Below are 15946 nucleotides of genomic sequence, written 5' to 3' on the forward strand. Positions count from 1 at the left end.
GCGAAGGAGGTCCGGTTTCCTGGCCAGTACGTTCACTTCACCTCACCACAATTTATTCTTGTGCAGCCACGTAAAAAGTCCTGTGTACAATACGCCTGTCCAGATTGAAGGCAACAATTCTCGCTGCCTGCGACAGTCTTCAAATGACACCAAGTGTCTTACGACGGGTACAACACAATTTTCTGTGATGGTACCATGCCTGAATTGACTTTGGGAGGCGCCATTTTCAACAACTGTTGAAAATGTAGCACCTAGTGAAACTTGTGCATGTAAATGGAGGTCATAATTACTGTATCACAGAATTAGTATTTCCAACGGCCTTGCCACTATGGTAACACAGTTTCCAGTCAGATCGCCGAAGTTACGAGCTGTTGGGCTTGTCTAGCACTTCGCTGGTTGACTGTCGAGGTCTGGCAAGCGCTGTTGGCGAGTGGGGTGCACTCAGCCCTTGTGTGGCCAGCTGAGGAGCTAACTGACTGAGAAGTAGCGGCTCCGCTCAGGCAAACTGACAACGGCGGAGAGAGCGGTGTGCTGACCATGTGCCTCTCCACGTCCGCATTCAGTGACGCCTATCGGTTGAGGATGACGCAGCGGTCGGTCGATACCGTTGGGTCTTCCGAGGCCTGTTTGGATGGAGTAGTAGTAGAAGTAGAAGACTTAGGATTTTCATTCTCTCTGACATAAAATCGGATGCGCAGTATCTAGTCCATCAACAGGGGAGATTATCAAAGGGTGTTTTGGAGGATTCAGAGCGAATTCTGTACTTCACAATGAGGGTTTGGAAGTTTGGCCCCTTAGTTTTAGCGCTGCGCCAGGCTCAAGCGGAACTTAGACCTTTCGATACGGTCGTTTATGCACTACGGTACTTATCTCAGATTGGTGCATTTAGCATTCTCCACCATCCCTGAAATTTGTGACGGCATTATGGAATCACTCTATAGAGAAATGGTAGTGATGTGTGAGAAAATCTTAATGTCGAGGCAATATACTCAATTCCACGCTTGTACAGGCGAAGCGTAGGAATGAAACAATACACTGAGGTGAGGAACGTTATGGGATAATGATAGACACATATATAGATGGCGGTAGCATCGAATAAAGGACGTATAAAAGGACAGAACATTGGCGGAGCCGTCATTTGTGCTCAGGTAATCCATGCGGAAAGGTTTCCGACGTGGTTATGGCCGCACGAAGCGAATTAACAGACTGAACGCGGAATGGTAGTTGGAGCTAGACGGACGGGACATTCCATTTCGAAAATCGTTAGGGAATTTAATATTTCGTGGCTCACAGTGTCTAGAGTGTGCCGAGGATACCAGATTTCAGGCATTACCTCTCACCACGGACAACGCGGTGGCCGACGGACTTCACTTAGCGACCGAGAGCAACGGCGTTTGTGCAGTGTTGTCTGTGCTCACAGGCAAGCAACGCTGCATGAAATAACCGCTTAGAGCCCATCGACAGTGGAGTATGTAGGATACCTGTGTGATGATGGTTAAAAGAAAATGTAGGACTTTGAGGTAAAGGACACTGGTCTGCAAATGACCAAATAAAAAGTTACAAGAGAGAATCGTTCTGCTACCTCTGACAGTGATACACGTATTGGTGCTGTTGTTGCTGGGCAATTTTCAGAGGTGATACTATGGACCACAACAAGAAAAATATGTCCATTAAAGATGGGCTTTAAAATGCACACCTTAATAGCTATGAGCACTTGTACAGTAAGCGGATGTTGTTTCGCAGTAGCGAAGATGAACAAGCGTTCCTAGCTCCTAAGGAATGAACTTTAGAGCCCATGTTTAATGGAAGGTTTTTTCTTGTTTTGGTCCACATTACCATTTCTCAGAATATGGATAGGAAACAGTTTTCAGTAGAAGTAGTCCACTTTCACACATATCAGGACGGTTCTCGCATTTCTCGCTTCGAACTTCCGGCTCAGTCGTGTCCCCACTAGGGTCGCTTATCTCAAACTGATACATTTACCATTCTCCGTCATCCCCCAGAGGTAAGAACATCGTCACGGGACCACCCTGTATAAATGTGACCTACTGTCAATTGGACATATTTACTGTATCCGTATACTGCCTACATAAGAACCAGTAGACATGAGAAAAACAGTAGAAGACTGAAAACAGGTGGCAAATCACGACTACATATTTGTAAACAGGTGATATAAATGTGCTTCCGGGTGTGGTGTCACCGCCGGACACCACACTTGCTAGGTGGTAGCCTTTAAATCGGCCGCGGTCCGTCAGTATACGTCGGACCCGCGTGTCGCCACTATCAGTGATTGCAGACCGAGCGCCGCCACACGGCAGGTCTAGACTAGAGAGACTCACTAGCAGCACTCGCCCCAGTTGTACAGCCGACTTTGCGAGCGATGGTTCACTGTCTGCATACGCTCTCATTTGCAGAGACGACAGTTTAGCATAGCCTTCAGATACGTCATTTGCTACGACCTAGCAAGGCACCACATTCAGTTACTATTCTGAACAGATAATATTGTGACTCATGTGCCGTCAAGAGCGACGTTCATCATTAATGGATTAAAGTTAAGTATCAAACTAATTACGTCCGCTTTCTGAATTCTAACTCCTTGTCATGTTCCAGACCTCACGTCAGTAGAGTCCTTCCCTCCTCACGCCAGCCTGCGTGAGCTAAAACGCGGGCATTTCGGCCCCCACTAGTAACACGGTGTTGGCTCTTCTGCCAACACAACACCGGGAAACGCTACACACCTCCTAACAGAATACACACATCAAACAAAATTGTACATCACCCCATTTCTCAGAACTGCTGAAGATAGGAGTTGACTGTGGATATTGTATCACAGACACAGTCCCTCTGACTGTTCAGATATGTCACTAAACCCGCCCAAAGATCTAAACAACCATGCATGAGTAGCGCCTATTAGACGGAGGGTGTCCGACAGCCGATCAGTTCCAGTCATTCCACCAGGAAGGAGGTACACGGCTCGTGTTGTCTGTAGTTCAACCAAGCCTAGACGGTCAATACCGCGGTTCGATCGCGTCCGCATTGTTACTTTGTGCCAGGAAGGTCTCTCAACAAGAGAAGTGTCCAGGCATCTCGGAGTGAACCAAAGCGATGTTGTTCGGACATGGAGGGGATACAGAGAGACAGGAACTGTCAATGACATGCCTTGCTCAGGCATGGCTGCAGTGGATCCTTATTTTCAAAACACGTCGCCAAGGCATTCCAGCCTTTCTGGATTGTACGAAAATACGGAATTCATCAAGATAATGAAAAGTTAATATAGTTCCTTTAAAGATATTAGAATCCACAAGACCTATTCCTGACATCATAAACTGTTCTGATAAAAGAGTTCTACACAGGGTATTTAAAAGTATTCCTACAAATTTTGGGGACAGTTTTCTTGCAACAAGCAAAGAAAAAAATATTGACATAAACATAGGTGGAAAAGCTTTCATTTTCGAGTTATTAATGAAATTTGACGTTCATGAGCTAACCAGGCAAAACCCAAGAACTTCTCTTGTGTATTCACATGTTTCACTCATTGATCCCAGAGGACTGAAAGACCTAACTCGAAGAAATGCCCCGGGCGTGGACGGCATTTCGTCAGAACTACTGATAGCCTTGGGAGAGCCAGCCACAACAAAACTCTTCCATCCGGTGTGCAAGATGTGTGAGAAAGGCGAAATACCCTCACACTTCAAGAAGAATATATTAATTCCAATTCCAAAGAGAGCAGGTGTTGACAGGTGCGGATCTTACCGAACTATGAGTCTAATAAGACATGGTTGAAAATACTAACGCGAATACTTAACGGGAGAATGGAAAACTGGTAGAAGCAGATCTCGGGGAAGATCAGATTGGATTTCGGAGATATGCACTCCAATACTAAATTGGTGATTCCTTGATGCCTCATAACATGTCCTACCAACCACTCTCTTCTTCTAGTCAAGTCGTGCCACAAAATCCTCTTCTCCAAAATCAATTCAGTGCCTCCTCATAATTCATGTGATCTATCCAACTAATCAGCAGCATTCTTTTGTAGCACCACATTACGAAAACTTCTATTCTCTTCTTGTCTGAACTATTTATAGTCCACGTTTCACTTCCACACATGGCTACACTCCATACAAATACTTTCAGAAACGACTCCCTGACACTTAAATCTATAATCGATGTTAACAAATTTCTCTTCTTCAGAAACGCTTTCCTTGCCATTGCCGGTCTACTTTTTATATCCTCTCTACTTCGACCATCATCAGTTATTTTGCTCCCCAAATAGCAAAACTCATTTACTACTTTAAGCGTCTCATTTCCTAATCTAATTTCCGCAGCATCACTCGATTTAATTCGACTACATTCCATTATCCTCGTTTGACTTTTGTTGCTGTTCATCTTATATCCTCCTTTCAAGACTCTGTCCAATCCGTTCAGTTGCTCTTCCAGGTCCTTTGCTGTCTCTGACATAATTACAATGTCATCGGCGAACCTCAATGTTTTTATTTCTTCTCCATGGATTTTAATTCCTACTCCGGATTTTTCTTTTGTTTCCTTTACTGCTAGCTCCATATACAGATTTGCAAGATACCACGTGTGTGAGGGAGAAAGAGGTGAGAATTTTTTATTTAAACTCTGTAAATGAAATGCAAGGAGGGCTGTTCATTCAGTGAAAGTGCATTAAACTGCATATTTTAGCGTTGCTCTTGGGGGACGAAAAGAAAAAGAATTGTTATATATATATATATATATATATATATATATATATATATATATATATATATATATATATATATATATATGTCGAAAAAGTGAATATTTTGGCGGGCCACTTGGCAACAGAATCAGGGGTTGATTACACTATTATAGTAACATACGTTGAGCATTAAATACCTGAATAAGAGAAACATTATCATTTCTGTGCATTTTTATATTCGCGATGTAGTCATACCCGAAACAACACTAAGGGACCAGAAGATTTATGGACTTTAAAAGAAATGCAACACTACACAATTAAAAAAAAATTGGCTCAGAAATAATAGGAAAACGATAATGTTCCTTCTGCCTCGTGCTGCGTTCGGCCCATCAGCGTGATCGTAATTTCTGGTGATGAACTAACACAAATTGATTATCAACTGATTGAATGAGGAGATGGAAATAATCAAGGTTAATTTACTAAAATAAGCACACTTATCTGTAACACATTTTTTTTAATGCTATGTACCTTTTCATATTAAATTACAATAGATGACCATTGTGGTTAAATACTTTAGACATAACAGTCAAAATGTACTCTTGTTGCTGTCTGTTCGTAATCAGTTACAAGAAACTACATGTTTTCTGATTGAAAAAAAATTAGCATATTCACTCAATATTTTCACATAAAATATAAAATACAGTTGCGGAACGCAGCAAGTCCGCGTCCGCCTTTCATAGAATACCAACAGTAAAAGGTGAGGCGCCAAAAACCTCATTTGTCTTGAAACAACAGAATTATTTTTTACACCATTAATCGATACATGTACATAGTGATTTACAGGCAGCGCGCAAGAACGGCAAAGATAAAGAATAATAGTCTCTGTCGCTGCTATGCGATGGTACATTTCTTTTACTTTAGAATTGTTCGATAACTTTAGGCCATCAGGCATTTACTATTGAGCGTATATTAATGTTTGTGAGGCGAAAATTACTAATATTACACTGCCTCCCATGAGGAGGGAAGGAATACCGAAGGTATTACTTTCATCCTCATGCCCATTGGAATATTTGTAATTTTCGGGTGTAACATACAGGTTAATAAAAGTTTCATTTCACATTCATTCCATAATAATAAAATTAACGTTTCAATTTGTAATTTACTGACGGTGGATCATTGTGAATTTGTTCTGTGTTTCTATCAGTGTTTGCATGGATTCAGTCTTTCTTGATGATTCTTAAAATTAAGGCTATAAGTACACATATTTACAAAATTTATAAGGGAATAGAGTCACGCTTGATTTTTCATTGTTGCAAAAGTAATTTGACTATCACAACTGGTACACAACTTTCTGTTTTGACTGTATTCATTATATTGTCATCGTCTTGTCAATTGATTGGCTTGTCCGTTGTCGCACTTAATTATACATTTATTTTTGTCGCACATACACTATTTATGATAGACTTGGATTGTAGAGCGGCCATTGGTGATGGCTTCGACAAGGAAGCCCATATCTTTCACTGTCAGGTCTCGAGTGTAGCTCTCCGAATTATTTCACATATGAAACAGAAAAAATATCTTATATTAGAATAGCTTACAAAACTAATTTTATATACATGTGGGATGGGATATAGGAAGGATCGGATCCTTTGACGTATTTTCGTGTGCTTATTTTCATTCGTATCGTGACCTCTCGTTAAAGTTTTTATTTCAACAGTGTTAAGAGGTGAACTTGTGACTTATCTCTGTGTACAATCAGTCATTATACTAATTACGCTAACTTCTCTATCTTAGATTCCCTCAGAAGGTTATGATACATACAAAAATGTTTTCAGTACTGGGTGTAAATATTTCTTGCTACAGAATGTAGCGCACAGCAACTGCTGTTGGCGGTTGAACGTTTACATTATTTCGTGACATGGTGGCTGTCCGCCCCCACTGTTGCGAGCAGTCTTGAAATTTAGTCTGTGAGCGCGCACGTGACCGAAGCTTTCTTGCAGACCGTTGATTTCGCGTTTGAGGTGCCGTGCGTCGCTTTTGTTCGGCGGATCGTAGCTTTGTGCTTTTTAGATTGCTGGTGGGAGCTTCTGCCACCGAAACTGCCTCACATCACTTCCTGTCCACTATCCAATTACGGATTCACAGGTAAGTGGTAGCTACCGCTGCAACTGCATGTGTGGAATGGCACTGATTATTACACACTGCACACATCAACGAATTTTTCACACATATGGTGCAGTAGAATACTGCCACTGAAAATCGTCCAACTTTAAAACTTCACTTGCACTGTGGTGAGCGTCTGCGTGAATGGTGTATTAAAAGAAATTCTCGCTTCATAACATCACACGGTGTTTACAATTTGATTTACATACTAATATTTACAAGAGTTCATTTAAATCGAGAAATAATCTAATTGACCACTTTGAATCAGAACAATTGTTTCTTAATTAGTCTTTTTTTTTTTTACTGTTTATGCCTACGGTCACAGGTAAGCTATTATAAGTCCTTTTTCTTTGACCGAATTCATTCCAATCTCCTATACAACTTAATTTCATTCATAGTAACCTTTATCACGCTTGCTTATTCATTTTGTAGGCCCAATACATTTTCTTTAATGCTCATCTTATTTAGTGACTTGTGAGGGGAGCTTCATTTATGTCAAAGTTTCTCTCGTATGTGCTTGTCTTTAAAGAAAGTTCGAGGACAGATTTGAAAATAGCAATTCCGCCTCTGGATTTCGTGTAGAAATACAAACAGTCGAAAAAGAAAAGTGGGCAAAGCGGGCCTACTCGGGGATCGTCGACAGAATTTAACTTACTCCTCAACCAGGTCGAAAATTCAATTTACATTGCGCATTACAAAAGCAATTTGCGCGTCGCGAACCTACTCATTTTCATACTCAGTGCCTCACTTCCCAAGCACATGTGCATCATTACAAGTTGATCCTGGGGAGTGGATAGGATCAAGGATCTTAAAGGATTTGCACTTAGGAAAGGGGTTCAATAATCACATAATCACAGAGAAAACAATAAATATTGCAGTACGCACTTAAAATAAAATCTATCACTTCAAGCATGTATATCTAATATGTATCTTGCTGCAGCTTGCTTACTACTCTTTGTTCATTTCTTAGACTAAGTCAAGTTTATGCATTACGCATTTGGGTATTAATTATCATTTGTATATATAAGTCTCTCACTAGAGTGTTGTTTGCTGCTGTGGCGACCTGTGAAGCTTGGGCGAGATTCTAATTCTATTTGCTGCTAGCTTGTGAATTTGCAGTATCGCTAATGCTCAATAGTACCGTGAAGTTGCCGTAATAAACCATGTTACTCATATGTCCTTTTACTCAGATTGTTTATAGTCTGGACTCTTCTTACTTTGCGTTATACACTCCTGGAAATGGAAAAAAGAACACATTGACACCGGTGTGTCAGACCCACCATACTTGCTCCGGACACTGCGAGAGGGCTGTACAAGCAATGATCACACGCACGGCACAGCGGACACACCAGGAACCGCGGTGTTGGCCGTCGAATGGCGCTAGCTGCGCAGCATTTGTGCACCGCCGCCGTCAGTGTCAGCCAGTTTGCCGTGGCATACGGAGCTCCATCGCAGTCTTTGACACTGGTAGCATGCCGCGACAGCGTGGACGTGAACCGTATGTGCAGTTGACGGACTCTGAGCGAGGGCGTATAGTGGGCATGCGGGAGGCCGGGTGGACGTACCGTCGAATTGCTCAACACGTGGGGCGTGAGGTCTCCAAAGTACATCGATGTTGTCGCCAGTGGTCGGCGGAAGGTGCACGTGCCCGTCGACCTGGGACCGGGCCGCAGCGACGCACGGATGCACGCCAAGACCGTAGGATCCTACGCAGTGCCGTAGGGGACCGCACCGCCACTTCCCAGCAAATTAGGGACACTGTTGCTCCTGGGGTATCGGCGAGGACCATTCGCAACCGTCTCCATGAAGCTGGGCTACGGTCCCGCACACCGTTAGGCCGTCTTCCGCTCACGCCCCAACACCGTGCAGCCCGCCTCCAGTGGTGTCGCGACAGGCGTGAATGGAGGGACGAATGGAGACGTGTCGTCTTCAGCGATGAGAGTCGCTTCTGCCTTGGTGCCAATGATGGTCGTATGCGTGTTTGGCGCCGTGCAGGTGAGCGCCACAATCAGGACTGCATACGACCGAGGCACACAGGGCCAACACCCGGCATCATGGTGTGGGGAGCGATCTCCTACACTGGCCGTACACCACTGGTGATCGTCGAGGGGACACTGAATAGTGCACGGTACATCCAAACCGTCATCGAACTCATCGTTCTACTATTCCTAGACCGGCAAGGGAACTTGCTGTTCCAACAGGACAATGCACGTCCGCATTTATCCCGTGCCACCCAACGTGCTCTAGAAGGTGTAAGTCAACTAACCTGGCCAGCAAGATCTCCGGATCTGTCCCCCATTGAGCATGTTTGGGACTGGATGAAGCGTCGTCTCACGCGGTCTGCACGTCCAGCACGAACGCTGGTCCAACTGAGGCGCCAGGTGGAAATGGCATGGCAAGCCGTTCCACAGGACTACATCCAGCATCTCTACGATCGTCTCCATGGGAGAATAGCAGCCTGCATTGCTGCGACAGGTGGATATACATTGTACTAGTGCCGACATTGTGCATGCTCTGTTGCCTGTGTCTATGTGCCTGTGGTTCTGTCCGTGTGATCATGTGATGTATCTGACCCCAGGAATGTGTCAATAAAGTTTCCCCTTCCTGGGACAATGAATTCACGGTGTTGTTATTTCAATTTCCAGGAGTGTATAATAAACTTCCTTTTTATTCCATAACGCTTTTATTTATGGTTAACGTCAGGTCTTTTTAGAACAATTGCACTGCGTTATCAATCCGTTCATGCTTAATCCTAGGTATCTGTTTACTTCAAAGAGATGTTATTTTATCGCTGGCACAGCACTGTGCTGGAATTTACAAGTTAAATCTACCGACTGTTTTGCGCTAACAGGTGGCGGCTTATTTACGTCACATTTGAAAATAGGGAATAACCTCATGGAATCGAATCTTCTCATACTACTTTCCTCTTTTGTCTGGACGTTACGTATTTCCTTTTAAAACAGGTCATTAATTTGTCCTCGATTAAATTTCACTTACTAATTCTAATAGCACATATAATCATCATTTTCATATTACTATTTAGCGAGAGAAGTGCATTATTCGTTCCTTCCTGCTCATTTTCAAATTACTATTTACCGAGAGAAGTGAATTATTCGCTCCTTCCTCTTTCCTCATTTTAGTACCTTGGGGCTAATTAATACCTCTCGGGTACATCATTTTTCTTACATACTAACTTATAACAAAAATTGAAAATCGTCTCTAGGACATGTCCTCCTGTTTACATAAAGATTATTCATATAAATACTTGTCTACAACTTATTCTGTATTTTATTTTCCAGACTCGTTGTTTTAATACATAAGGTTTCCTTTTAGCACCGGTTAACGTCCGTAGTCAGTTCTGTTCACTTCTTGTCACTCATTGGTTAATCCTGATCTTCAATACCTTAGAATTTTCTTACAGCGTAAATTAACTTAATTCCTGGCGTTATAAACTTTTCTTAAATCATGATGGTGGAACAATCCCTTGATTTTATTCGTGGCAGGGTCAGATAACACATAGCTACCAATGTGTGGTTTCCTCATTATCACAAAGGGACCTTCATAAATATGTTGCCACTTACGATCCTTCTTTAACAACAGGGATGGTTTAAAGTGAGTCCTGACTAATACCTTTTCTCCTTCTTTGAAATCGATAACTCTGTTTACCTTCTTATCAAATGTCTTTTTTCGGAGGTTGGCATACGTTGTCAATGATATGAGAGCTTGCCTGATTTTTGCGCCTGGGTCCAATTCGTTGTCTTGTAACTTTGGAAGGGGGTCTATCCATTCATTTCTTTCTTTTGGTCTTGACATTAACTCATGTGGCGTGAATCCGGTCGACAGATGAGGAGGGTGGTTTACAATCTGTTCGAAAGGTGTTACGAAGTCTACCCACTTAGATTGCTTATTCGGAATGTACGTCCTTCTAAATCTGTTAAATTCTTTGAAGATTCTTTCTGTCGGATTCGATTGTGGTCGAAACAAGGATATCAAAACTTGTTTGATTCCATGGCGAGCAAGAAATGCACGCCACGGGCGTGATGTGAAATTTGAAGCATTATCGGACAAGATTGATTCTGGAACCCCGAATCGAGGGAAATAATCATTTTCAATGCGACGAATTATCGGATTTGCACAAGAAGATTTCACTGCGTACAGTCTTATGTGCTTAGAAAAATTGTCCAGGATTGATACTAAGTATTTAGCGCCTCCCCTACCGGTGGGTTGTGGACCTGCCAAATCAATACTAAGAAGCTGGTTTGGCATTTCAGCAATTATTGGATTTCGTGGGATTGAAGTGGAAATGTTTAAGGATTTTGCATTTTGACAGATGACACAGTTTCTCAATAATTTATGGATTCTCTGATGTAGATTTGGAACATAACAGTAAGTCGAGATTTTCCTTTTACATTTTTCTGGTCCGTAGTGACCCCATGAAATGTGAGTGTACCACAGAAGATGTTCAATGAAATTTCGAGGGATGCAAACACACCACCTCTCAGATGACTCAGACGTCTTATGAAATAGCACTTGGTTATGAACTTCATAAAACTTGGACAACTTGTGGGCTGGATTTTCGTGAAGAATTTGCCTAACCTTTTTCCATTTTGGATCTGCACTTTGAAGAATCTGAATCTGCCTACATAACTGAAGAAAATACTTTCTGTGAATTGGATCTTTCATTAACAAAACTTTATAATTAGACATTTGTTCCACCAGTTCGCTGTTTTCTGGTAAGCCCTCAGGTGAGTGAGAAAGTGCGTCTGCTATAACGTTATCTTTACCTTATATATATATAATGTCAAAGTCATATTCCTGCAGGAATAAGCATCATCGAGTAAGACGAGGATGTTGCAACTTGCATGTAAGGAGGAATGATAAGGCTTGATGGTCTGAATAGACTTTAATTTTTCTTCCATAGATATAATAGTTAAATCGCCTAAAAACCCATACTACGGCGAGTGCCTCCAACTCCGTAACCGAATAAGACTTTTCACACTCAGATAACACTCGACCCGCAAAGCTGATCACTTGGATTTGCTCGTGTCCATTTACTAATTGAATCTGGAAAAGATAAGCGCCGATACCCACAAAGGAAGCGTCTGCAGTAATACAAAATTCCTTACCGGTATCCATCTGAGGGTGATGGAGAATGTTACTGTTAACCAGACTGTCTTTAATTTTCTGAAATCCGTCTTGGCATTCCGACGTCCAATTCCAATGTGAATTCTTTTTTAAAAGGTTGTGAAGAGCGGGATTGTTCAATACCTGATTGGGAACCAAACGTCTGAAAAATGACAAGATCGATAAATCCTTTCAGTTGCCTTTTTGTAACAGGGGTTGGAAAGTTTTGTATAGCAGACAATTTTCCGGGTCAGGTTTAATTCCTTCAGGGGTGATTGTGTCCTAAAAATTTAATTTCACTTTTTCCAAACTTGGATTTCTTAAGATTTGCTGTAACACCATACTCTGAATCGTTGAAATACCTTTTGCAGAAGGGCCACATGATCTTCCCAATTTTTCGATGCTAGAAGAAGGACCTAGTACATAGTCAAGGGCAGAAATAAAAATTCCGGAACTCACATTTAGTCCAAACGGTACAACTTTGAAATGGTAGGATCTACCTGCAAATATAAACGCAGTGTACTTCCTAGACTCCTGCGCAAGTTTTACTTGCCAGTAACTGCTTTTCAAATCAAGGGTGCTCAAATACTTAACTCCATGAAACTTCTGCAGATGCTCTTCAAGAGCCTCTGGTCTCGTTCTTATGGGTACTATAATTTTATTGATTAATCTTGCATCTAGGACTAGCCTTACGCTACCATCTGATTTTAGTACAGACAATAAAGGACTCGAATAAGGTGAATGAGATACTTCTATCACATTCTAGCGTAACATTTTCCTGATCTCGCAATTGACAGCTTCGCGTCTCGCATATGCAATGGAATAGCTTGTTCTACAGTAGGTTGAATGGGGCAGGACATCCATTCGATATTCAAAGCGTTTTATTAGTCCGGGTTTCTTAGAAAATACTTGAACGTAATATGTTAACAAATTGTAAAGCTCATTCTTCTCTTGTTTGGATAGTTCAGTGGACTCACTAGCTCTACCGTATAATTCATTCTGACCGGGAATTAGGTCTTTATACTCATCGTCATTAACACTTTCAAGATCTGTCATGTCTTCTGTCTGACTGTACTGTTGTCTTTTAGGCCATGGCCGTACTGCTATTTGAAGCACCCCAAAGTTTGTCTTCACCTTACATCTTAACAAATTTACAGTTACTTGTTGCTGGCTCGCTATTAGAGTACAGATTCCACACTCGATGTCAATTTTAGCTTTCGTCTGCCTCAAGAATTCCATACTCAGGATACATGGCACTGATAGGCTTTTTAACAATAAGAAAAATGCACGCTTCTGAAATAGACTCTATCTGGATTTGAAGCTGAGTCTGAAGATTTACACGTTGTGGTAGTGGACCAATTGCTCCCGAAACGGTGCAACCTTGAATTGGAAGTGATAAAACTTTGCGTACAGAGGATATTTGCTTAAATAAACATAAATATAAGACATGTATATTAGCTCCTGTATCTACAATGGCTGTTACTGACATGTTGGCAATTGATACTCTTATGGAAGCTTGAACTTGTTCCTCCCATACTTCATCATTGTCTTTCGTCTCAGTGTCTGCTACTAGATCATCCCGTAAGTTTGTCTCTTTGTCATACCTAATTGCTTTAATTTCGTGTGGACTAAGGGACAGGGTGCCCCCATTCAAACCTGCAGCATCCTCTAGGAGGCTCAAAGGTGCTGCTTTTTATTTTCCGCTCGACGCTTACTTTCCTGCTGATTAATATTTCTTAAAGTTTCTTCCGTCTGGAACTGGTGTTGGTTTTGTGGAACGAACTCGGTTGGAAATGGATCTTGTTGTCCTGGCGTATTCGCTTGCGCATAATAAATTTGCGTATTATGCGGGCGTTTAGGCTTCAGACTTCCCGAAGGTCCGTTCGCGTGTTGTGTGAAGTGTATATTTTGTGGCTGAAAGGTGTTTTGCTGTTGCTTGTGTTGATTGTAACCGTTACTGAAAGGTGTACGTTGGTCTCCACCTTGATTATGCCATTTATTTCCTTTCCACTGACGATTTGAATCGTAAGACTGATTGTTTTGAAAATTACCGTTGATCGGTTGCCTGTTTCCATACTGCTGGGTCTGTGTATTATAAAGTGCATTTCCGTACTGAGGTGGTGGTCAGAATTATATATTGGATTGTATCTCTGGCCGTTATTGTACTTATTTTTGTATTTACTGTTGGAGTACGTAGTGTGTTTATTTTTGAAACCGTTGTGGGGTTGGTACTGGCCGTCGCTGTGACGCGCTTTCGCTCGGCCACCATTGTTGCCTGCGTATTCTGTATTGCCTGCAGTGAAGTGGGCGTTGCCAACATCAACTCTAGCGTCCTCGTAAATCAGATGTAACGAGTCTAACACAGATAGGAAAGTGTCCGTATCGTCCTCAGACACGTTTACTAACTTTTCTCTGGTCGCTATCGGTAGCTTAGTTTTTAGAATCATAATAACGTCTTTGGCGGTGATCGGCGAATCACAGAACTTGATTTTCGCTAAATACTTTTCAAAATATCTTCTCAAACTGCCGCGCTTACTGTTAAACACTTCGGCGTTGTAAACCTCTTTTTCTCAGGCGCTGCTGCACACCAGAACTCCAGAATTTAGCTAAAAACATCTGTTCAAACTCTTTGTAAATTTTACAAGAGTCGACCATTTCGGTTCCCCATAAGGCAGCATCGCCTACGATAAATCCAGTAACGAATTGAATTCGCTGGCGGTCACTCCAGCTATTCGGGAAAATTCCTGAAAAATTTCGGAGGAACACTATGGGATGAATTTCTCTTTTCTGTGGGTGAAAAGTCGGAAAAACACGATGTTTGATCACGCTTTCCTCCTGCATCGAACTGACAAAAGTGGGTGGGCTGGTACTCTGGTTAAATTGTGCTTCTATAGAACTATGAGTTTGAGCGTTATCAAATGGTGAACGGTAATGTACCTGCTGTTGTTCATTACATCTTGGTGAATTATTCCACTCTCCTGCCACGGGAGGTGGGGAATTTTCAACTTGACATTTTAGTGTACGAACTTCATCAACTATCTGTTGACGCCATTCAGGTAAATCTTGAGCTAACGTTCGTCCTATCTGGCCTAATTCTGACATCACCGTGTCTCCTGTTTTTCCAGGGGCTGCCAATATTTCAAAGGTCACGTTTTTGACAGTTTCCCTGAGTTCGTTCTTGACCTTGTTTTCTATGAATCCGTCTATATTAATGTTTGTGAGGCGAAAATCACTAATATTACAATATGCAATAATTATTGAAATTTTATCAAATTCATTAAACATTCACTCACAAATAATTGAAATAGCGATAAACTAAAATAAAAAAATCGGTCACCAGATACTGTAGAAAATATTTTAAAAAAAGGCAACAAATAGAATTGAATTTGCACCAAGAGCTCACAACAAGTGAATTATATAAGGTGCCTGCTCTGGTATTTGTCTAACAAAATTTGCTCTCCACATTGTTTGCGACGAATGCAAAGTGCATTGTCTCATGACAAGCGATAAGAGAATCGTTGCGACTTATCGGAAGCAGTCAAGAGTGAACTCCTGCCTCCTCAGAAGCAACATTCGGAATCCTTCATACTAGTGCGCTCCTCGCACCTGGAGACAGAGAGCCGCTCCCCTCCAGCGTCTTGTCTCCGCCCTTCCGCAAATTACGTAGCTCGTACTATTTTTCAAAGCGAGCATTAGATTCTTGTCAATGAAGAAGTCCCTTTCAAAATTTCCTCCCTCGTTGCCGTCGCATTCCGCGAGGAAAAGAGATCCATACTCTGTGTGAGACTGTATACAAATAAACCAAGACTTCTTCCTTTGAGTATTGCCGCTACGCTCCCAGGTGTTCTGCACGCTGGAAACAGCCAAAATTCCCCGGGCCATTTGAGATTCATGGACACCCAAGTCGTGCTGTTGCTATTCTACTCGCCGCTGTGTCCGCGTTACCTAGAATCGTGACAAAACTTGTTTTTCGCT

The sequence above is a fragment of the Schistocerca nitens genome, chromosome 1 (assembly GCF_023898315.1).
Source record: "Schistocerca nitens isolate TAMUIC-IGC-003100 chromosome 1, iqSchNite1.1, whole genome shotgun sequence".
Taxonomy (NCBI): domain Eukaryota; kingdom Metazoa; phylum Arthropoda; class Insecta; order Orthoptera; family Acrididae; genus Schistocerca; species Schistocerca nitens.